This window comes from Nomascus leucogenys, chromosome X (assembly GCF_006542625.1).
Source record: "Nomascus leucogenys isolate Asia chromosome X, Asia_NLE_v1, whole genome shotgun sequence".
NCBI lineage: Eukaryota > Metazoa > Chordata > Mammalia > Primates > Hylobatidae > Nomascus > Nomascus leucogenys.
Window position 1 is genome coordinate 38,315,800 of NC_044406.1, and position 22,168 is coordinate 38,337,967.

General features: G+C 39.6%; 1 protein-coding gene across 4 annotated transcripts in view; it reads left to right on the plus strand.

Moving 5' to 3' along the window:
- Positions 1-474: 474 nt before the first annotated feature.
- The window catches only part of HUWE1 (HECT, UBA and WWE domain containing E3 ubiquitin protein ligase 1), a 152,541-nt gene continuing 130,847 nt past the window's right edge, over positions 475-22,168 (plus strand). For 2 of the 4 annotated variants that reach the window (XM_030807541.1, XM_030807545.1), the window contains exons 1-4: positions 475-592; positions 812-1,014; positions 6,986-7,123; positions 11,354-11,484. The gene's annotated coding sequence lies outside the window, so the exon portion shown is untranslated. Of the gene's footprint in view, positions 593-811; positions 1,015-3,028; positions 3,307-6,985; positions 7,124-11,353; positions 11,485-22,168 lie in introns of those variants that run through there. The other 2 variants (XM_030807542.1, XM_030807543.1) reach the window with 2 other exon arrangements.

Consider the following 22,168-nt stretch of genomic DNA (forward strand, 5'->3'; position numbering starts at 1 on the left):
ATGCAGATCCTCTACAGGATCCTTGTCAATCGCACTGCCGTTCCAAATAATTAAAGGAGGAAAAAAGAATGTTTATTGAGGGCTTACTATGTGCCTGAAGTGTTTTAAGGGTTTGCTCGCGTGAACTCTGGGTGGTCGGCGTCCCACGTCGTCTCCCACCCTCCGCTCTGGGTCCAGCCTTGCCCTCTTGCCCCACAATCCCCATTCTTCACAAGGCATCTGGCGAGGTCGTTAATTTTTAAAGGTAAATCAGATCAAATCATGTTCCCTTCCGCGGCTTCCACCGTGCCTCGAATCAAATCCCAATTCTTAGCGACCCTATCATCCTCTATGGTTGCGTTTACTGGGCCTTGGGTAGCTCAGGCGCGGTCCCCTGCAAGGGACCCGACTTCACCGCGGAGGGAGCTCCCTCCCGAGGGGCAGGGGCGGGGTTAGCGTGCGGTGGGTGGAGCCCCAAATCGAGTTTGAGCTGAACCGAAGCAAGGAGGCTTTCGACTGAGGGCTAGCGAGGGGAGCGGGGCTGGAGCAGGGCTGAAGCAGGGCCGCGGACCCCGCAAGCTCCTGCGGGCCCCGCAGAGCCATTGCGGCCGAGGTCAGCGTCTATCTCTGGGCTGGAGGGCGAGCTCTGTAAGCGCGGCCGTTGTCGGTTTCTCGCGGGTGGCAGTGGCGAGGTTGGGGGGGGAGTTCCCACGGGACCCTGCGCGGAGGCGCGGAGGTGGCGGCCTTGGGGAGCCTGCGGGAAAGGCTGCTGGAGGGGCAGGGCGGCCTGCCCCAACCCTCCCTGAACCCCGCCTCCTCTCCCCTCCCCCAGGCCTCGGCCGGCGCCAGCGGAGAGCTAGCCGCATCTTCGGGGGCAGCCCGGCAGCTGCCGGCGGCGCGGTGAGAGAGCGGCTGACAGAGGGGATGCGAGGTACCGGCATTAGCCATGGCCAAGTGGCCCTAAAGAGGGAGTAGAGGCCGGGCCTTCAGCGTTTCTCACTGGTTCGAGGAAGGCGGCCTCAGCGGAGAGGGAAGGTGAGGGGCGGGCAGGCAGGCTTCGCGGGTAACTACTAGGCGTTGCATATATATGTTTTGGTATCTAAATGGTACTACACACACTCACACACATTCATTTCGACTAACTGCTTGTTTAAAAATCTAAGAATATGTCTTGTAGATCTTCTTATATCCGGGAGTCCAATTTTATGTCGGGTTTTAAACAGCTGCACTGTATGATTGTACTACAGTTTATTTAACCATTTCCCGATTGATATACATTAGCTTGTTTCTCTGTTGGGGGAGGGAGGGGACTATTACAAGCAATGCCATAATGAATGGGTTTGTGTATATGTATCATGCCATGTATGAGTATTTCTGTAGGAGAAATTCTTAGAAGAGTAATCGCTGGGTCAGGGTGTATATGCATTTTGAATTTTGATAGATTTGTCCAAATTGCCTTCCCAAAAGCCTGTACTAATTTACACTCTTTAATGTTGTGCGAGAGTGCCTATTTTTCCACAGTTATGCCAACACGTATTATCAATCTTTGTAATTTTAGCCAATTTAAAGGGCAAAAAAATCGTATGTCATTGTTTTCATTTGCATTTCCCTGATTACTGGTGAAATTGATCATATTTTTGTTTGTAAATAGGCAAATATCAATAGTTTAGATAGGCAGTTTTCCTATCTATAAGCAATAAGCATTTTGAAATTTTAATAATAAAAAAACCTGTTCGCAATAGCAAGAGAAACGAATAAAAATACCTGGAAGTAAACTATAAAACTTTATTGACTAATACCATAAAAGAACATCTGCATGAAAGGAGAAGGAATACTATGCTTCTGAATAAGAAGGCTCAATATTTTAGTGATGTCCATTTTTCCTATATTGGTTTATACAGTTGTTGCAATTTCAATAAATATACCAAGTTTTTTTGGAACTTACTATGATTCTAAAGTTCATCCGGGGGAAAAAATGGCTAAGAATAACTGAAAAAAAAATTTTAAAACGTAAGTAAAGATAGAGATATTTGTACTACTGGCTATTAAAATGTACTCTAAAGGAACTATTTAAATTAGAACGGACAGAACAATGCATTAGAATGGAAAAGCCCACAAATCAAGCCAGATTGGATCCCAAGATTTATTGGAGAAACACTGTTGGCTAGACGTGGAAAAACTGCCATATTAAAAGCTTCAGGCATTCCCCCCCATCCCCGAAGCTTGAATATTCCTTTGAGGGCAGACTCCTTTGTTTGGAGAAAACCACTTTATTGGATCTTTTTGGTTATGCCAAGGTAAAGCTTCAGTAGTTAAAATTGGTGGCTTTGGAACTAGAACTAATGATATGGCCTTTAGTTAGATTAAGATGGATTCAGGTTAGCCTGCAGTGCGGCGAGGGAAGGAGTCTGGATAATGTAGGTTTAAAAATTTTTTTCCCTATCTAATGGGCAAAAAGTGTTATGTCATTGTTTTCATTTGCATTTGTGTGCTTACTGTGAGATTGAATGTCTTTTAAATGTTAGTCCAGGATAATATGTTATTCCTGGAGACAGGTAACAATGGGGAACTCTTTGCTCCCCTTCCAGAATGGAGTTTGGCTAATTGGTACAGCCTTGCCCGGAAGCGTGAGAATAAACAGGTTGACTTTTTAAATTTTCCTCAAGCACTAGGCTCTAGACACCTAGATCGGGGGCGGAGGCAGTTTTCAGGACATGGCCGAGATTTGGCGCTGAGCTGTGTCATCGCGAGGTTTGGCAGCCAGCTCCGCAGTGGGTCGGAAACCTCGTGGTAGGCGAGATCCCTGCAGGACGGGAGGTTCCTCCCTTCCCCCGAAAAACTCCCAGTCATTTTCATGAAGCTCCGCCTTTCTCCTTTTTAGGAGTGTGCACCAGGTCTCGCGATATCTCATGTTTCCTAAAGGCGAGGCGCGGGCGGCATCCTGCGGTGAATTAAGAAGGGCTCGCCGAGGCTAAAGCGTAATATCGCGATAGTTCTCAACGCATGCGGGAGCTGGCCGTGGTAGGTTGGCTCCGCCCCTCACTGCCTCGTTAGGTTGTGCGTCATTTGCTTTTCGCTTCGCGTAGGGTGAAGCTGTAGCTACTTCGGCTTTGGTGGGAGGGAGGAGGGGTCTGGAAAGGGCTGGGCTCAGGCTTTTCGCGTCCGGTAGAGGTTCTCGCGGGATCGCGCGGAGGCGGCGGTGGCTCGGTTACTGACTGCAGTAGCCGCGGAGGCGGCGGCAAGGTCTTCGGCTCGTGCCGTTCTAAGCCGGAGAATTCTCGCGGGAGCGGGGTTACGTCCTCGTGGGATTCGTTGGCGGTGGCTGAGGTAGCTCGCGGGTTGGGGGGGGCAGTGACTAGGGTCGGTCCGCCTGCTGTTAAGATGGCGGCGGAGGCTGATGTCTGTCCGGCCAGGACCCAACACAGAGGTGTTGGCTATCTGCCTTTATGACGCCTCTGAGGTACCCAGCGTTAAGGAGGTGACGATTGGCGAAACGCCGGGGTGCTGGTGAACTAGACCTGAGGCGAAGACCACCTCGTTTCTAGTCCGTTGAGGCGACACCATTTCCTGGGCCTCGGCCGCGTGTGGGCCCGCCTTTGCCCCACCGATCGGTCAACGCCTCCGTTGTCGCCGCCGCAGTGGGCGGATTGGGAAGGGTGGGAGGGGAGTCTGGAGTTCGCTGGAGAGTGGGGTTGGGGGTTAAATTGAACGGTGGGAAAGAGAGGAGCAACCAATGAAGAGTGTCCCCTTTCCCCTACCTTTTCTGCCGGCCAGCCTCCGTTCTCAGCACCTCCGACGACCCGGATGAATACGCTGGTTTTTCTCGAGGTGGGGTCATCTTCGCCAACTCCTGCGGTTTTAGAGCTAAGGCTTAGGGGTCAAGCAGTAGTGTCACTGGTGTACTCCTCCTCCTTTCCCCACACCCCTCCTAATTCTGTCGTCCCATCTAATCTTCATCTACGTGGATAGTTGAGGCTCGTATTTAAGGGAGGGGGGAGTCAAAGCTTTTCTCTGTGACTCCTTCCCCAGTTCTAAATTCGAGTTTAGCCTGAGTCCCCTAGCCCGACCCGTCTCCCCCTTCCATTGGTCCCCTTGGCGCAGGCGTTGAGTAGAGCTTATCCTGTTGCCTGCATTTACTCCATCTTTGTGGATGGAGCCATAGTAGCCTTCCATTTCCTCAAGTCTTCATGTTTGTATGACTGATCTGGATTTCTTAGCTCTGCATGCTGCTAAACCACTGTTAAGCGAAACCATGAACGGGTCGGTGGTTGGATATTGCAGTTTAAGTGGCCTTTTCGTTTACGGCCATTAGCCTTCCCTTCCTCATTCCTCCCCCTCAGAAGGCTGTAGAGGATAACTCTCCAGTAAACCCGCTTTCTGTCTTCCCTCCCTCTTCCATTTCCCCTGCAAGCCTGGGAACCGCCCCTTTTCCCTGCCTTGCTCTGAGTTGCTGGAGCCTCTTGGTCTGTGGACATCTATTTTTGCTGCTGAGCACCTCTTACCTGCTTCTCACTTCTTAATCTTTCTATCCCCCCACTCCCCGTACTCCTTTTCCAGGAGCTGAATCCCTTAGAAGGAAGATAACCCTCATCTCAGGCTCCACTACATTTTACCCCTTCCATTTACTAGAAAACAGCATTGATTGTCCTGCCCCTCAGTCTGCCCTGTTCTTCTTTATTTCCTCTTCCCCCCCCATGCCACCGTTACTATAGGCAGTTAATTCCCTGTCATTTGTTTCTCCTTTGTAGATTACATGTTCAGCGTTGTTTTCTTTTAGCCCCAGTGTTGCATAGATTGAGGAGATACCAACATTCCCCAGTCATAGGCGGCGGCCTGGTATGGTGGAATTAATAGTGTGTGTTTTGGGTTTACATTGAACCTTGTGACCTTGGGCACATTTTCAGATTCTCAGTTCATCTATATAATGGGGATAGTTGTGCTTACATTAGAGGATTGTTGCTAGAATTAGTTTAAAAAAAAAAAAAAGTAAAATGTCTAGCTCATGGTAGGCACATAATAAATTAGGATTACTTTTTGGTGTAAGAATACATTGGTAGATGTACTTGTGTCATATGCTACTTTTATGACCTGGGAAAGAATGAGAGATTTTTGTTTCCTTAACTGTACATTCTTGCTGTATTTCTAGGCCAGATCTATAACTTTTATATTTTTTTCTCATAGGCCAAACTTTTTATCTCCAGTGGTTCATGATGTTTGAACGTGATTCCCACTCTTTGTTTCCTTCTGATGGTCTAGGAATTTCAGTGCGTAATCACTGTCCTGGAATGACCACCAGCCATAATGTTCCTGTCAAGAACCACACCCAAGTGTTCTACCTTTTGGAAGGGGTGCTCATGCCCTGCCTACTCATTTCTTCCGCTCCTTCAAAGGCAGTCTGTCCTGTCATTCACTCTACAAAAGTAATTTGGTGCCATGCATTTCAGAGTGGTAAAAGGAACTTCTGTTAGCTAGTTTTCAAGTATTCATGCTACTTTTCCCCTCCCTCATTTGTTTGGTTCCTCAGATCAGTGTGGGGGTCTGCTATTTGGCATCTTCTTACCTGAGCAAGATAATTCCTATCCGAGAGAGAAAGATCATTTGGAATACCAAACAACTTTTCCATAGCAAATTACTGCTGGCTCTTTAATACACTACTTCCTGTTGTGTTATTGCCATTTCGTATTTTCTAACGTACTTATTAAACATGTGACTATATTTGACTTGGAGAAAGTTTTCCTTACTGTCTTTTTTTTTTTTTTTTTTTTTTTTTTAAGATGGAGTCTTGCTCTCGCCAGGCTGGAGTGCAGTGGCATGATCTCGGCTCACTGCAACCTCCGCCTCCTGGGTTCAAGCGATTCTCATGCCTCAGCCTCCAGAGTAGCTGGGACTACAGGCGCACGCCACCATGCCCAGCTAATTTTTGTATTTTTAGTAAAGACGGAGTTTCACCACGTTGGCCAGGATGGTCTCGATCTCCTGACCTCATGATCCACCCGCCTCGGCCTCCCAAAGTGCTGAGATTACAGGCTTCCTTACTGTTAATGTATTGATCAGACCAATATTAAAATGTAACATTTTACAATTTTTTTTTAACTAATTCTAGCAACAACCCTTTAATACAAGCACAACTATCCCCATTATTTTACTTTGGCTGGGTGATGGGAATTGAAGTAGAAACATGGTGGTGAAAAGTTTACTAGGATTTAAAATTTACAGGAGGTAACCATCCCACAATTAGCTGTATGTGGACTCTAGTTTTAAACTTCAGGGTCTGCTTTATTTAATTTGAAGTGCTTTGTAGGTAATAAAATTTTCTTCCATTTTCATTGGAGGGCAGGAGATCACTTTCTGTTTTGAGATTTTGCATTGGTGCATTTTACAGTGGGTTAAGCAGTGATCACAAATTTATTAAACCTCAATTTCAATTTGAGCCTTATTGAGCATTAGAATAAATCTGGGAATGATAATCTAGGTGTGACCTAAAAGTTTAGTTTATTCTAGGTAGATCTCTGAGAAGAGAGGAAGGAGTGACAATACCAAATAAAAACTTTGTCTAAGGTTCAATGGCAAAGTTCAACCTGAGTTGCCAGGATGTTTATCGTTTGTCTCCCAGTATGGCCAAAAAGCATGTATGAAGGTGAAGAATAATTTTTATATGTACAGTTTTTTTTTTTCATAGAAACAATAAAATATATCCTTAGTGTTAGTTTATATTGAGAGTATAAACTTGTCTAAAAAATAAACTGTCTTCTGTAATTTCATTTGGGTTGAGAACTGAATTTTCAGGAATGTTGTCTAAGCATTAGAAATATTGCAGTTGTTGGTTCTGAATTCTTCAGTTACTTCTCAAAGCAGGTCCTAAAAAATGCAAATAGATATATAAGGACTATTGCTTTAGAAATAATAATTAGTTATGTTTGAACATAATAGAATGTTAACCCTCCTCACACACCCTAATAAATGTGTTGTGTATCTCACTCCTCTCCCCCAACTTTTTTTTTTGTAGGTCCTCCAGTAGCCTGACCTGAGTGGGTTAGTGATCCAGAGAAACCAGCAGGCCAACTTGGTCAGGAAGGTTCGGGAAGCTGTTGGAGCAGTGTGGGGAATTTCCCACCAGGATGAGTATGATTGGCTGTGATTTTAGGTTAGTTTTTGTAAATCTTGTGGGAAGTGTTTGTATTTTACTTCCTGGAATGGAGATAGTAGGGGTGGATGTATTCCCATTCTGTAATTGAACTACTTTGGTTTCTTCCATTCTCTGGATCTGATGTGGTACTGATTGCTTCTTTTGTTAAAGTGGAGCTTATTACTGAATTAAAGGGAATTGTTTAAATGAATGATGTCTGTACATGATTTTTTAAATCACCCTAGGCATTGTTCAAAAAATAAAATTGCAAGGCATGATGTCTAACCAGTTCTTATTAAAGAGTTATGAAAAATTTCAAACATGCAAAAATTGAATAGTATAATAATCCCCCCACTTACCCATCACCAGCTTTAATAGTATCAGCTTGCACATTCTATTTCATCTATACTTCTGTTTTTTTTTTTTTTTTTTAATTTTTTTAAATTGAGATAGGGTTTCGTTGTGTTGCCCAGGCTGGTCACAAACTCCTGGGCTCAAGCCATCCTCCCTTGGCCTCCCAAAGTGTTGGGATTACAGGCCTGAGCCACCATGCCCATCCTGTTTCATCTGTACTTCTAACCACTGCCCCCCTCAGTGGATTATATTGGAATAAATCTCTGTCATATTTATTTGTAAAATACTTGTTTGTATTTCTAAAAGGCAAGGGCTCTTTAAATATAAGATCAAAACTATTATCACAACTGAAAAAATTAACAGATATTTAAAAATATCAAATTTAAAATGTTCGGATTTCTGTGATTTTTTTTTTAAGCTTTGTTTTTTTTCTTTTACAGTTTGTTTGAATCAGGATCCTGAGAAAGCACATTTATTGCAAAGCATTGATACAGCCGTTAAATCTATTTTAATCTGCAGGTTCTGTCTTTTGTTTTTTTTTCTCCCAATTTATTTGTTGAAGAAATTGTCCTATATATAGTTTCCCGCCCCCCATATTTGGGGATTACAGCCCAGTAGGGGTGTCTAACCCATTCTTGCTAAATTAAAGACCCTGGAGGACCCATTATAATGGAACAATGGCTATAATCTCCTGTATCCTAGTTGGAGTTGATAGTGCTGTCATAGGCACTATCCTAAAATAACTAGTCATGGATTCCTTTTTCTGTGGCAAAGTCTGATTTGATACCTGACTTCAGTTCCATGTCTTGGCCTTGCTCATTGCTCCACATGAAAAGTAGGCCTCCTGGTGGAAGAAGCTAGTGTTTCCTAATGACCTGATTGTGCCTTTGGGGTTTTTCATGCATGGTTTCAATTTCCTTAGGTGATTTAGTTATTTTTATACTACTTTATAATGTTGCTTTTTATTCTTTTGATGTTAGTATCTCAGCTGTTCTGACCCATAACTTCTAAGCTATTAAGACCTAATAATGAGTTCCTGGCTGTCATACAGTTCTTGAAATGGCAATACTAAAACAATTTTTGAGAGCTTCTACTTACATCTTGATTTTCAGCTATTATACACAACCTTAGTTTTCCTACTGTGATTTTTCATTTCATTTCATCTGAAATTTATGTTTCCTTAGCATAAAGTCCTTTAAGGACTTTTAGGCTGCTTTATAATGATCTCAGTATTTATAAGGTTGATATTCATAAGTACTTGGGCTTTTGGTGTTTTGCCGTATTATTCTTTGTTTCCTCAATGACTGGTTACTAGATGTTTATATACGTTAATGTCAGGAATAATTCAACTTTCAAGTCGTTTGATGTTTCATAGATGTTGTTAAAACTTGATGTACTTGTTGACCAGCTTGGTCTTCTGGATATAGAAATCCTTTCAGGTAGTGAAGAAGTGGCTCTATGAGTAAAACAACTGTAGGTTTTGTTTGGGCTGTTAACCTGAGCATTTTCAACTTTTAAGTTCTCTTTAAAAGTTTTTCGTCATTTGGCTTTAAAAATTACAGTTGGTGGCATAGAATGATCCCATAATGTGATTTTACAGAAAGTTGGAATGTTTTAATTTATTATGAATGTACCATTACGTGGAGATTGGGACTGTAGATCTGATTCAGTCTGGATTGCTGATTGAACTAGATGAATGTTAAAATTCTTCAACTCTGAGATTCTGATGGTATAATCTTAGGTATTGAAAGACAGCGGTTTTTCCTTTCAGTAGTTGTTAAGTAAATGGTGACTAAAAGCAGGGAGATGAATTATTCTGGAATGACCTTTCACTATAACCATTTAGATTTAAAAGATTGGTGAGTCTGAAGATACTGTCATGAATTTATGTACCACCTTTAGCACAACCCAGCTTTTAGGTCCTTGTGATTAGATATCAGAGATAATTGCCCCAGAAGTGCTTGGGTATATTACATTTGGTGGCTGTTTATGTTTTGGAATGATTTTGGAAGATTACTTTGGGTACATTATTTGCTATGGTTATTTTCTTATATTCCTGTCTATTTTATAGTGAGGCATATTTCTCCTGGTCTTTCTTTTTTTTTTTAAACTTCCACTATTCTTTATTACGGCATTCTGACAATTGAGTTCTTACAGGTGGAAAGACCTTTCAGCACAGCGATTAAGAACATGGACTCTGGAGCTAGATTCACAGAGTTCAAGTTCTGACTCCCATTTCTTACCAGGTGTGTCATGTTGTGCAAATTACTTAACTGCTTTGTGCCACACGGTCCTTCATCTGTAAAATGATGATAATACTGCCTGCCTTATAGAGTTCTGAAGAAGTTTAGCTGAGTTAATGCATATAAAGTGCTTAGAACAATGGTTCTGAAACTTTAGGGAACATCAGAATCACCTAGAGGGCTTCCTAAAAGATGGCTGGTCCCCACTCCCAGAGTTTCTGATTCTGTAGATCTAGGAGGGGCCCCGGATTTTGCATTTCTGATAAGTTCCCAGGTGATACTTCTCTATTTCCTGCAAATTGGCAGCTGGATCTAGAGGCTTGATAAATTTCAGGTTCATTCCCTTTGGCAAATATATTGCGGGGGGAGTGTTCATTCACAACATTGATTATGTTATGATGACTTGAATTTTTTGGGTCCATTAATTTGTTGGGGGGGGCTACAAAATGGTGATGTTCTGATGCTATCATTTTGTTTTCATCTGTTAGCTGGAATAATTTTATGTTTCCCCTCATCTTTTATTTGGTTACTCAGCAATATAGTTTATATAGGAAGAGCAGGATAAATACTCAATTTTTTAAAACATTGCTTTCAAGATGATGAATTGGTTTCCTGTCATCTTCAAAAGGTTACACATATAAGTGTATATATAACTATGCATCCATAGATGTAAACATTTGATGGGTTTCAATACATTGCAGTTCTGATCCTTAGCGAAGTTCAAATTGTCCCACTTGTGGCTAGTGGGACTCTCTTAAAGTTGGCTCCTGATTCTTACTGACATGCTCTCTAGTAGTCTTTGATAGCTTCCTTGCTATCTGGTATGTCAAGATGTTTCCAGGCTCATTCTTGTGCATTTCTGCCCCAGACCTGGAATCAGCTAATGGGATTAAGATAAAAGGTGAAGTCAAAAGAAATTCTGTTTTTGCCAAGGGTAGCTTGGAACTTTCTATCAAGTTCCACTTTTCTCTTTCCACTTAACCTCCCTAGCCTGCCTCTTCATTCTTCTCTACTTTTTTATTAGAGTTTAGGTGGAAAGGTTTGAGAAGCCTCGATAATCATAGGAAGATCATGGAGCCCAGGCAGTTCTGGATTTGGGGCCTGGCCACTTACTAGGTCTGTCAGTTTGGGCAAGTTAACCTATGTCAGTTATAGGAAGATCATGGAGCCCAGGCAGTTCCGGATTTGGGGCCTGGCCACTTACTAGGTCTGTCAGTTTGAGCAAGTTAACCTATGTCAGTTATGATGTGGAGAAATACCTTATTCATATGGTTATTGGAATGAAAGAGAAAATGTAAGGTGTTAGTACATGGTAGGTGATCAGTAGATGGTAATTTATTTAATGTACTATTTCACTTAACTCCTTCAGCAGCTCAGAGGTGGGCAGTCAGGGTGGTGAAAATAATGGCCATTTAACAAAATGTGTCTGGACCCTTTAGATCTGTGTGGGATCATCAGTGGTGAGGCGGGATAGGGTTTGTTCTTGAGTTATTTTGGGTCTGAGACTTCGGCCAGTGATAACTGAATGTTCCATAGAGCAGTTTTTCACTTTGGAACTCCTTAGGAGCCACAGTTATACCCTCTGAAGGGTCTTAGCCAGTTCTGTAATGTGTATTACGTTGGTTACCTTGATCTCTCTCCGTCTATACAGGCCCCTCCTATTCAAGGTGTTCAAGGTTCTGTTGTAACCTTAGTAACCTATAATGAGTCTTCCTAATTGTCATCAGTATCACCACTGTTAACACACTTGAGCAGCACCATACGTGGCAGGTCAGCAAACAGGTAAATCTTATTTTTTTAAACATTACGCATAATATCTAAAGTATAGTATGTGGCATGTAGTAAGTGCTGCTCAGTAAATGGAAGTCATTGTTCAGTTTTTAGCTTAATATATCTTTTTTTTTTTTTTAAACATTTACTGAATGTTGCTAAGTATAAGAAGTAAGGGACATAAAATGAATGAGACTTGGTCTCTGCCCTTGAGAAACTCACAGTCGAGTTAAGGACTGTGAGATCATGTTTAAAGTTCCTTAGCCTTTTCCTTTGTGTCGTCATTTCTTCCCCTGCACTGTCTGTGCATGATATAGCCTGTCCATTGTTTCTCACAGCTTTCCTAATTCTGTGTGCCTCCCCAGCCTTTGAGACTGCTGATAATGTGAGAAAGCCAACAATTGTCTTCTATTAATACAGGGTAATATCAAGAAAAACCTTTGGGCCAATATTGGATTTCAGAGTGGCATGTACAGTTGACATTACAATACCAGTTTATAGTCTTTAGATGGGCCTATACACCTGGGCTCCAGCCTCTTTCCTGTGCCTTTAAACTGCCTTATTTCCATCTTTCCTTCCCTATACCCTACCGTTAACGTACTTGGTACATAAAAATAGAAGCTCCCATATCCAGGTAGTGATCAAGTATGTAAAGAGACAGCTGTACTTCATATAAACTAGGATTCAAGTGGGCCTAGGGTGTAGCACTAAATTTCCATTCTTATCTATAAAACAGTAATCGGAAAGCCTATTTCATAGGTTGCTGCGAGCGTTAAAGCGAGATGATGTATTTTTAAATGCTTATAAAGTACGAAGATAAGGTCATTATAATTTATATAAAATACTTAGTAGCTATGTTATTTGGGGCAAATTACCTCATCACTGAGCCAGTTTCCTCATCCTTTAAATGAAGATGGTGATATCTCATTCATTTAACAAATCTTTATTGAGGACATAGTCGTTGCAGCTACATCCTGAGAATACAAAGATAAGTGACTGGAGAATGTAGGACAGTGTGGTCTAGGGGAAGGAGACTTGCAAATCACACAAAAGGGTCAGTATGGTAATATGAGGAATGAACAAAATGTGCTATAGCAGTTTACAAGAAGGCATCAGAGAATGTCACAGAGTTTTGTTAGGGTTAAGCAAGATAAATGAAAAGTACTTCATGAATTCAAAAATGCTATACAAATAAGTTAGTTAAATGTATCCCAAATGAATCAATAGTCTCAACCATTATTGTTTCATTTCTTCACAAGACTTACTCTTTAGACACATTTATTTCTTTGAGCTAGATTTTATGACCTCCTTAAGGGTAACCTGTAGTAGAGTATCCTGAAAGTAATGCTTTTGTCTAAAAGGATTTTTTTCATCCGTTGTATCATTTTCTAGTTTTTAATCACTGAATTCAGGAAAAACTAGAAAGTGTGTGCATAATTGGGGAGGAGATATACATAATTCCACCACAGTGTTTAGTCACTGTTAACATTTTGATGTATTCACGTCTTAATGATAAGGGTAGTATTTAAAAAATAAGAAAAGAAATCTAGTAGGAAATTTTAAGGATAGGCGTTTCCCAGAATAGGAAACTAAAAACGTCCACTAACAAGAAAGGGTACTGAAACTAATAATCAGAAATGCAAATTTAAATAAGGTCATTTTTAGTCATTAGATTGGTAAAAAATAATTTGATAATATCAAGTCATCGTAAAAGGTATAAGGAAGAGTCTGGCCTTATAATACTGCCTACAAGTGGCGTAAATTGATACAGCTATTTTGGAAGTAATTTTGGCAAGTTGCAAGAGAGTACATACTATGTGATGCTATTTATGTTTTAAAAAAACCATGGCAAACTGACGGCTTTATTTGGGAGGAGGGATCATGGGGAACTTTACCTTTTTCTGTAATGTGTGCATTTCTACTTCTGAAAAATATACTGAGAAGTACAGAGAATAATACAACAATCCCTATCCCTGCCCCCACTCCAGAATTGATCATTTTTAACATTTATTTTTGCCTTACATTTTTTTGTGGAGTTGGAAGTAACACAAGTTGAGTGTCCCTAATCCAAAATTCAAAATGCCCCAAAATGAATTTCAACACGATGCCACAAGTGGAAAATTCTACGCCTAAGTACTTAACACTTTGTTTCATGAGCCAGAATTATTAAAAATATTGTATAGAGTACAACGAACATTATTTGGGTGATGGTTACACTAAATGTCTAGACTTCACTACTACACAATATACCCATGTAACAAAACTGCACATGTGCCACCTAAATTTATACAAGAAATTGTGTAAAATTACCTTCAGGCTGTGTGTATAAGGTGTGTATGGAACATGAATGGATTTCGTGTTTAAACTTGAGTCCCATCCTCGATGTCTCATGATGTATAGGCAGATATTCCAGAATCTGAAATCCGAAATCCTGCTGGTCCCAAGCACTGGATAGGAGATACTTAACCTGTATAGGTAAACAGGAGATACTTTTCTAATACCCAGCATTCCCTTCCCCCCCCTACAATCAGTACGATGAATTGCTTGAATTTTCCTACTGTGAGAATGGTATAAATTATGAATGTAAGTAAAAGTTCAAAACCGATGTGGCCACACAAAAACCTATTATTAAATAATATTAAATTTGTATAGTATTTTAGAGTTTGTAAGAAGCATTCTGATTTTAGTAAGAATGGGAATAGAACTTTTTTCGTTTGCTCATTTTCTTGTTAACTCTTGTTTGAAAAGATTTTCCTGAATTTGTTTTTAAGTAATCTTCTTCATGACTGTAGAATTATACATGGCTTATTGTTGAAAAATACAGATAAACACAAATTTCCGCAAACCCCAAACTCACAGATAAAATACTCTTAACATTTTGGTGTGCTGTATCTTCTTTGAAGGCTTTTTTTAACTGCTCTGTAGCCATATTATATATTTTTTCAGAAATGCTCTTTTTAAAATGTAATTCATTACCTCCCTTCCAGCTTTCAATTTTGTATGAAAAATTTCAAACAAAAATGCTGAAAACATAGCACAATGAACATCTGTATACCATCAGCTGGATCCAACAATTAAGTATTTGCCATATTAGATTTATATGTACAGATGTGTGTTTAATTTTTCTCAACATTAGAAGTAAGGATGACACTTTATCCTTAAATCTTTCAGCTGCATGTCTTAAGAATAAGGACATCTTGGCTGGGCGCAGTGGCTCACATCTGTAATCCGAGCACTTTGGGAGGCCAAGGTGGGTGGATAATTTGAGGTCAGGAGTTCAAGACCAGCCTGGCCAACATGGTGAAACCCTGCCTCTACTAAAAATACAAAAATTAGCTGGGTGTGGTGGCACCTGTAGTCCCAGCTACTCGGGAGGCTGAGGCAGGAGAATCACTTGAACCCAGGAGGCAGAGGTTGCAGTGAGCTGAGATCACGCCACTGCATTCCAGCCTAGGCGACAGAGTGAGATTCCGTCTCAAAAAAAAAAAAAAAAAAAAAAAAAAAAAAAAAGTAAGGACATCTACAAAACCACAATACTATTATCATGCCTAGGGAGTTTATTTTTTCTTAATATTATCTAATATCCAGTTCATTTTCTCAGTTGTCCCCAAACTGTCTTTTTTTCCAAGCTGTTTTCTCCAAACTAGTGTAGAAATGGTACTTTTAAATTTCCTCTTCCCACATATTGACCCCTGTTCCATGTCTTTGTCATTATGTATACTTCTGTAGCGTTTTTATTGGCTACATTGTATTCTATTGTATGCAGAATTTATTTAACCAGTTTGCTTTGTTCACACCTTTTGCTGTGTTCATACTTTTCCCTCAGTTGTCCCCAAACTGTCTTTTTTCAAGCTGTTTTCTCCAAACTAGTATAGAAATGGTATTGTTAAATTTGCTCTTCCCACGTATTGACCCCGTTCCATGTCTCTGTCATTATGTATACTTCTGTAGCATTTTTAATGGCTACATTGTATTTTGCGGTATGCAGAATTTATTTAACCAGTTTGCTGTGTTCACACTTTTTTGGTCCCAGTTTCTCATGATTTTAAGTAATGCCTCGTAACATACAGGTAATTCAGCATTCAGTAAATAAGTGTTGAATGTAAGAAAGAAGCATAGGTACTTCCTAATAGATAAATATGAGATCCATATTTAATATTTTTAATTTTTTATTTCCATAGGTTTTTGGGGAACAGGTGATATTTGGTTACATGAGTAAGTTCCTTAGTGGTGATTTGTGAGATTTTGGTGCACCCATCACTGGAGCAGTATACACTGAACCCAATTTATAGTCTTTTATCCCTCACCCCTTTCTCATCCTTTCCCCCTGAGTCCCCAAAGTCCATTGCGTGACATCCATATTTATATCCTTAAGAAATTTCTACAACTGGAATGCAAAAATGTAAGGCTTTTAATATTCATTGCTAAATTGGCCTTTAGAAAGGCTAACCTTGCATTTTTCACTATGATATGTTTAGTATATGATCCATCATGATTTACAATATTGTAGCACATCAGGATAAGCCTTGATAAATCAGAAGAGTATAAATGTGGATATAGCCACTATCATTGTTATAGATGGCTCACTGCATATATACACGTATACATATATACATGCATGTATATACATATATGTATACGTGTATGTATATACGTATATGTATACGTGTATGTATATACGTGTATGTATATACGTATATGTATACGTGTATGTATATACATACACGTATATACATATACATACACATATGTGTATATGTACATATACGTGTATGTATATACATATCTGTATGTATATACGTATGTATACGTATATATATACACACGTATATAGATATACGTGTGTATACGTGTATATATACACACGCTATTATGTACGGATATACGTGTGCATACGTGTATATATACACACGCATATGTACGGATATACGTGTGCATACGTACATATGTACACACGCATATGTACGGATATACGTGTGCATACGTACATATGTACACACGCATATGTACGGATATACGTGTGCATACGTACATATGTACACACGCATATGTACGGATATACGTGTGCATACGTACATATGTACACACGCATATGTACGGATATACGTGTGCATACGTACATATGTACACACGCATATGTACGGATATACGTGTGCATACGTACATATGTACACACGCATATGTACGGATATACGTGTGCATACGTACATATGTACACACGCATATGTACGGATATACGTGACGTGTGCATACGTACATATGTACACACGCATATGTACGGATATACGTGTGCATACGTACATATGTACACACGCATATGTACGGATATACGTGTGCATACGTACATATGTACACACGCATATGTACGGATATACGTGTGCATACGTACATATGTACACACGCATATGTACGGATATACGTGTGCATACGTACATATGTACACACGCATATGTACGGATATACGTGTGCATACGTACATATGTACACACGCATATGTACGGATATACGTGTGTATACGTACATATGTACACACGCATATGTACGGATATACGTGTGTATACGTACATATGTACACACGCATATGTACGGATATACGTGTGTATACGTACATATGTACACACGCATATGTACGGATATACGTGTGTATACGTACATATGTACACACGCATATGTACGGATATACGTGTGTATACGTACATATGTACACACGCATATGTATGGATATACATATCTGCTGCCATATTTTTCCAGGGGCTTGTTTGACTCTTCTACCTTAGAGAGCTTTGCAGTTTGTTAACCCAATCTGGAGTCCAGGTCCCTGCTCCTTACATTTCTTTAAATATCTTGGTGAGACCAGCCGTAAAAGGAAGTATAGTCTGCAGAGATGCAGACATCACTAGAAGATATCCTTTTACGTAGAGAATTTTAGATTTTGCTTTTAAAAAGTAAAGACAGGCTGCTTTTGCGGGTGAATTCAGATCTCCCTCTAGCAAATTACCAACAGCTTTAAAAGGGTAGTCTTCATGTCCAGCAGAAAAGCTGGATGATACCCTATATTTCCTATTATCCATATCAAACTCCTTATTTTATAGGCCCAGTTGTGGGAGTAATGACATATCCATGGCTGGATAGTGGTGAAATTGAGCGTCAAACCCAGGTTACCTAGTCCAGTATTGTTTTCACTATGTTTTATCTCTCCTTAAAACTGAACTTTATTTCTAAATGTGTCATCTGTAGAAATACAAAGTAAGTGGTCCTCTTCCTATGAGAAAGTTACTCCCCAAATAGGGGAATTTTAAAGTAGAAAGTTAACGTGAGAAAGGCAAAAATCCAAAGAAAGCTCAGTTTCTTTGCCCTTTTAACCGTAGTTATTACTTTCTGACATGAGATCAACTTGGAGCTCTTTCATGGAACGGTTCAATTTGGCCATGTGTTTTCATGCATGTATGGATGCTATAAATCAGTAGATGAGACTGAATTTCCTGCTTGTAAAACTATTTCAAATTAAAGGGAGGCTTTCTAAGTCCATCTTATTTTCTCTTCCTTTTTTCAACTGTTTTAAACTGTAACGTGTTTGCTATTTTTAAAAAGATTGAAACAAAATAAATAATAGTTTACACCTTTTAGCATTATAGTTTAGTATTACTGTGTTAAGTATATGCTATGTTAAGTATTTATATACTATGTTAAGCTTTTTATGCTGAAGTAATGGTGTGAAGTAGGTGTGTACTTTTTATTTTCATCCAAATGGTTAGCCAGTAGCTCCTGTTTTTCTTCCTGGCAAAGTCTGTTTGATCTTTAAAAATATTCTCAGCTTAAAAGTGAATTATTTGCAGAAGTGTAGTTTTATTTTTTAAAAACCTAGGAATTTGTGGCAAGTAGAAAACTAGCATGGTTACTTTTAGCTGTTCAGTTTTTGAAAATAATTCACATTGTTCATGTTTAATATTTAACATTTGTCTTAGACTGAAGGCAAAGTTACACAGATAGTGCTTTAAGGGATCTTAGTTATTGTACTTCCATTTTACATTATGTTGGAAGCCCAGAATGTCATAAGGTCTTAAAGCCAGTTGGTGGCTGAGAACTAGAGTACCTTTGCATACTTCACTTTCATTTCTAGCAAGCATCTTTCGTGTAATAGATATGTTTTAAAGCAGTAGATTGTTCAGAATTGTCTGGTTTATTTAAGAACATTTGAAATAACTATGTGCCAGGCTGTGTGGAGCGCTATTACATTTACTCAGACAGCCATTTTTTTTCTATATGTTGGGACACCATTGTTTTTAAAGGCTTTGTTTTACAGCTTTCTTATCAATGAACTAATTTGATCCTCATAACAAACCTGTGAAGTTGGAATTCTTTTCAACATCCTGGAAAGAGTTTGCTGCCAGGTTGATAATTGCTATAAATAACTTGTCTTTTAAACCGTGCAAGAGAATCTTTGTCTCCATTCCTTCCAAATTCATTTGAACCATCTCAAAACAGTTGAGACCCAGTTAAAATTTTTGATTAAGTGGCATGGCCTGCACATTATTTAGTAGACTATTTACCTTTTGCAGAACTGTATAATTTGAGAATGAGACTGGAGCCTCCCAATCTCATTGTCATCAAAGTAGAGTTTAAGTTGTTGGTTGTCTGCAGTTACGGCTAACAGTATGGAGATCAGTATATACTGTATGTTCTTCATATGCAGGTAATGCGTAGAAAGATTGAGAAGGCCAGCTCTTTCACACATGATCAGATCTATATATCTGTATTTCTATCTTATCAATCTGTAGAATACCTAGCATAAGGTTGCTGCCTTTAGATTAATCTGGAGCCAAAAGAAATAGAATGAATAACAATACGGCTTACTCTTTGCTGGGCACAATCCTATGAGATAGACTTGTTTATTTTACAGAGGTGACTGGACTCAGAGATGTATGGCAACTTGTCTAAGATCACACACCTAGTAAATGGAATTTAGGCCCAGGTCTGTCTGTTTCCCAGGCTTTTCCATTATGCTGTTGTCCTTTACTTCATTTTTACTTTTCTTCCAGTAGTAGTCTTCAGCCTCTACTTTTTTTTTTTTTTTTTGAGATGGAGTCTCGCTTTGTTGCCCAGGCTGGAGGGCAGTGGCATGATCTCGACTCAGTGCAACCTCTGCCTCCCGAGTTCAAGCGATTCTCCTGCCTCAGCCTCCTGAGTAGCTGGGACTACAGGCACATGCCACCACGCCCAGCTAATTTTTGTATTTTTAGTAGATACGGGGTTTCACCATATTGGCCAGGCTGGTCTTGAACTCCTGACCTTGTGATCCACCCACCTCAGCCTCTCAAAGTGCTAGGATTATAGGGGTGAGCCACCGTGCCCGGCCGGGGAGGTTTGATCTTTAGAGATGCTGCTTGTTTCTCTGTAAACCCAAGGACATGAGAGAATTGGAGCTGAATAATGCAAAAAGGGTGGAATTCTGTTTCTTTGGTATCTGGTACCATCTTTATTGTATTTGACAGTAGTCTATCATGTGGCTTTGGGAAAAAATACCATATACCTGTGTTTCATAAATGAAAGGGAAATTCTAGGGAAAACATTGTCATGGCTGAGCAGACAGTGTTTTGACTTTCTTTAGGGCATTGGTTCCTAATGTTCTTCAGGTCATAGATCCTTTTAAGAAGCCAATGAAAGCTGTTGACCGTCTTCCGGGAAAAAGACCAACATATGTAAAATTTCCCATAGAATTTCAGGGTTTTTGTAGTGGTCATCCTTCAGTATAGGATGAGGAATTCTAAAGATTTCTCTACACTTGTTTTTCTCTGTATGTCATTAAGATGTCTAAATTGCTGTGTTGTTTGTTCTTGTATTTCTTAGTACAGGCGTCCACGACTTAACGATGGTTCAACTTAGGATTTTTTGACTTTACGATGGTGTGAAAGCAAAATGCATTTAGTAGAAAGCATACTTGAGTACCCACATAACCATTTTGTTTTCCACTTTCAGTACAATATTCATTAAGTTACATGAGACATCGAACATTTATTATAAAACGGGCTTTGTCTTAGATGATTTTGCCCAACTGTAGGCTCTAATGTAAATATTGCAAGCATGTTTAAGGTAGGCTAGGCTATGATGTTTGGTAGGTTAGGTACAGTAAGTGCATTTTTGACTTAGATATTTCCAGTTTACAGTGGGTTTATTGGGATATAATCCCATCATATGTTGAAGAGCAACTGTATATATTTTTCTAGACTTATTTTTCTACACCGTGGTCAAAGGGGTAAGCTTGGCTAACTCGCTTTTGCTTAAAGATATACTCTGTATTATGCAAATTTAATAATTTATCTTCTGTGTTGATCTTATAATTGGTTGTGTTTTTAGCCTTTGGGCATGAGGAAGTTGTAATTCTCTTTTTTTTGTGTATTGACTTCGTTGCCTTTATATTACGATTGCTTCTAATCTATTTTATTTCTGATTTTTTTCCTTATTTTCTACATTTCTGTACACCTGGCTATCTGAGTATTCATCTCAATGCCCTGCATATAGTATGTTTATAATTGTTGAATGGAAAGATGAAGGTTAAATGAATCTAAATTTTTTTTTTCAGTTCACCAAGAGTTTAATGTGACTTGGATTTTTTTTAGTTAAGCATTTACTGGATAGTTATTCATTTATTAATCTGCTATTAACAAATGACAGTTCATATGCTGGTACAGGAATGCAAAGATAAATAGGATACAGTCCCGCTTTTGCAGAACTCAGTATAGTGGGGAGACTGTCAGGTAAGTAAGGAGGTGTGCTGATTGAGGATCAATATGCAGGATATAGTTGGGGCTAAAGCATGTGGGGAGCTGAGGGAAATATTATGTAGTATCATAGTACTGGTAAGAGAGGTAAGCAGGGACCAGGTCCTGGAGGTCTTGGATGCTGGTTTAAATAAGGAGTTTGTACTTGATGTAGGTAGGTTTTGAGTTTTAGGGAGATTGCTCTGGCAACAATGTGGAGGATAGAATGGAGGGATCCAGCAGGAAAAAGTCTCACTTTAAAATAACTTCAATTTATGAGACTTTTCAAAACATATACAAAAATAGAAAAAAGCATAATGAACACCCATGTAACTGTCACCCAGCTTGAACAGTTATCAACACAGGGCTATTGTTTTATTTATTCCCCACTCCTCCCCTCTATTTTTATTAAAGCAAGTTCCTAAGTCACAGAATGGCAAAGCATATATTTAATAATAATCTAATGCCATGGCTCTCAAGGCTGGCCTGTGCTGCCAAATCACCTATACAGCTTGAAAAAAATAATCCCCACTTCAGACCTACTGAATTAGATAGTTCTGAAATGCCTGTGTGGTCAGGCATTTTTAGTTTTCAAAATAAGTCTCGGGTGAAGTAAATTATTTTTAAGATAATTTTAAAATAACTTCTGACAAATGAAAATATTTTCCTGAACTCATTGAATGCTGCCTGTGGCCCTTCTGGGTGAAATTAACCTATTCGATAAGGGCAGGCTTTTCTTTTAAATTTTTATTTATTTTTTGTAGAGACGGAGGTCTCACTCTGTGGCCCGGGCTGGTCTCGGGAAAACTCCTGGCCTCAAGTGATCCTCCCACTTCAGGCTTCCAAAGTGCTGGGATTACAGGCATGCAGCCAGAAACTGACAATTCTTAAGGTGTAGACTAGGAATATTCCAGAGCACCAATTTAAAATGTGTAGAC